General features: G+C 51.2%; 1 long non-coding RNA gene across 1 annotated transcript; it reads right to left on the minus strand.

Moving 5' to 3' along the window:
* Nucleotides 1-364: 364 nt before the first annotated feature.
* LOC109287049 lies at nucleotides 365-2,668 on the minus strand. Its single transcript, XR_002094752.1, has 3 exons — nucleotides 2,655-2,668; nucleotides 2,523-2,531; nucleotides 365-695 (listed from the first exon to the last, which is right to left on the minus strand). It is a non-coding gene; the product is annotated as an uncharacterized LOC109287049 (long non-coding RNA).
* Nucleotides 2,669-2,886: the final 218 nt, after the last annotated feature.

The raw sequence follows: 2,886 nt of genomic DNA on the forward strand, positions 1-2,886 counted from the left end.
TATATTTCCTTGTCATTTGACATTTTGCATTTTGTGCCTTTTTATATTTCACCAACCCCTGTTGTTTGTTCTGCTGTTTGTGTTTTATATTTTGTTAACCCTGTTTTTTGTCAGTGATTCTAAGGGACTAACCTTTGTTGAATCCTGCCCGCTTGGGGCATCGTAGTGTCCACTATACCCTCTGATTTATGCCTGTTATGTTCCCAGTATTAAAAGGTATATGGTTAAGTCCCCATTGGTGGTCTGGCTGTGCTCTATAGGGGGAAGAGAGTCCCTACACCTCCCACAGCGCTCGTGCACCTGCTTTGATCCCTTCAGTTGGAGAGGGGGTACCTCTTGGAGTACCACCCGGGTTACATATACCTATAAGCTAATTCCCAAAAAACAGGCCTTTAAATGCTGTTTCTAAGCCAACAGCTGCCTGTGGGCCTTATCTGTCATGTTCAAGCATAAAAAGGAGAGCTGAGGCCTTTGGTTTCATTCAGTCATGCTCCCTGCTGCTTTCCTACTTTACAGCTTCTCCAGGTCCTCCAGGCCAGGACGCTGCAGTGCACAGCCCTCCATGCCTACCTGCAGGGCACATACACACACAAACACTGACCGACTCTGCATTAGCAACCCCCTCTCCCACTTCTAGCTTCCCTGGAGGAGCTTCCAACTGATGGAGCAAAATCCACGTCCCACAACCCATCCCACTTTGGGGCTCCAAACCGCAGGTGAGAGTCCGGCTCATCTCTGCTCAGCACCAAACACCAACTCCCAAACAGCAGGGCTGTGTGAAACAGCACTGTTCCATTTTGACTTGAGTTTTGATGGAGCAGCATGTTGTTTCAAATTTCGTTTCGATTCAAAACTGTTCTGTTTCGTTTTGTTGAAACAGTTTTGCTGTTTTGACGTTTCGCCCATAGGCTTTAATGGGGAAGCTCGAAACAGCCTATAACTTTGTCATTTCTGGCCTGATTTGGATGAACCTTGTAGGAATCGTAGCCCTTCTGAGGGCATGAAGCCTGCCACGTTTCAAGGAGATAGGTGGAGGGGTTTCAAGGAAGCTGCACCTCAATGTCTTGAAAGCAAAAAAACCTCATGTCACGTGTACGTGTTAAGCCACAGAGGGGTCAAAACCGCAGGCCTGCTAGCCCCTGCTGAGGCCACAAAGCCTGCCAGCTTTCAAAGAGATAGGTGCAGAGGGAGTCTGGGTTTTGGGGCCCTGCACCTCTAGCTGCTGACAGTCAAAACTTGCAACGTGTGGGAGATGCTGCATGTGTGTTAAGGTGAGCCCTCACTCAACTGACACTGAGGCAGAAAGCAGGGCAGGTCAAACAATGCTGCCTTCGATGTAGTTTTTCCATCCCTCCCCCAGAGCACTGGGATTGGAAGAGACCTCAGGAAAGGATGACAGTCACAGGCCAGCTACACAGTCAATAATGAGAGCAGTTCCCCCCCACCCCAACTCCCTCCCTCTCATTAGTTTAGTTTCTGTTTCCCTGCAGGCAAGCCCAGCTTTAGCTGCGAACTGCGAAACTTTCTAAATGTTTCTACTTGCCTCATTTCATTTTGAGGCTGATTTGAAGCTTTCTGTTTAGTTTCGGTTTTGCTGTTTCGAGCTCGAAACGAGTTAAAACAGCATTGAAACAAAACTGCTGGCAAAATTTCACACAGCCCTACCAGACAGCAGCAGTCCAAAGGGCCTGCTGGCCTGCTTTGCTAGAAGCTTCTTGCAGGCTGTAGCTGTCCCTCCCCAGCCTGCTCCACTCCCAACGCACCAGCGCTCACCTCCGAGCGCTGACAGACTCTTTGCCTCTGCCTATGCTGCAGCCAGAAGCTTTCCCTTCCCCTTTTTCAATCCTACCCCTTATGACTGCTCTGCTGGAAAGAGTGCCAGCCTTTCCTGCTCTCTCTGTCCCAGGGTTTCCCTCCCTCTCAGCTCTTTCCAGCCCCCTCTTGCAGCCAATGTAAGCCTTGTCCTGTCAGCTCGTCTCCACTGCTCCCTCAAAGCCATCGCCTCCATCCAGAGCACAAGCATGGGGGTGCCCTGCCCCTGCCGGGGATGCTCCTCCTCTCCCATCAGTGCAGGCCTCAAGCACTTCTCCCCAGGCTGCTCTCCCTTCTCCTGGCTCAGGCATATTCTAGGAACACAACTCTGTCCTGCCAGCCCCAGCATCAATGTGGTAGAGCTCCAGGTAACCCTAACAGGCCTGGAGCTGGGAGGGGTGTTTTGTTTGTTTGTTTGGGGTTTTTTTAGAAAAATATATAAGGTTATATATCTCTATGCTCCTAGTATCACACCACAAAGAAAAACCATAACCCATTACAATAACCAGACCCGCGCTCCCATGCACCAGTACAAAGGCCTGCTGGCAACCCAAAACCATTACAATATCCGCACCCGTGCACCCCACACAGAAATGCTGGTCCCTCAGACCAGGAAACCCATCCCCTTCATCCCCACCCCATATTGCAGGGTCACAGACTCAGTTCACTTGTTGTCCATGTTGCTGCTGCTCCAGCTCCTGCTGGAGGACTCACTGCTGCTGTCACTGTCACTGTCCTCAGTGCCATTTCTCTCTTCCTCGCTCTCACAGCTGCCTTCCCTGCTAGCGGGCTAGTTGGAAGATCCTGTGCCAAGTGTCTCTGTGCCAGCTGGTTTTGGCCACGTCCTCTCCATCCTCCACTACCAATTTCTGGTAGCAGGTCTGGAGTTCACTCAGAGCCATTTTCACACAGTCTACACCTCTACGTCCATGTGTCTCAGGAGGTTCCTGGCTTTCCACAGGGCGCTCCCGACGCAGGATGCAAACGGTTTCCCCTGGTGTTTGGCGAGGTGCCTGTACAGCGCCACCTCTCTGGTCAGCCGGCTGGCACCAGGCATCGCTTTGCAGAGCTGCT

Source organism: Gavialis gangeticus, unplaced genomic scaffold (genome assembly GCF_001723915.1).
Source record: "Gavialis gangeticus isolate Ggan-Ray unplaced genomic scaffold, GavGan_comp1, whole genome shotgun sequence".
NCBI classification, from domain to species: domain Eukaryota; kingdom Metazoa; phylum Chordata; order Crocodylia; family Gavialidae; genus Gavialis; species Gavialis gangeticus.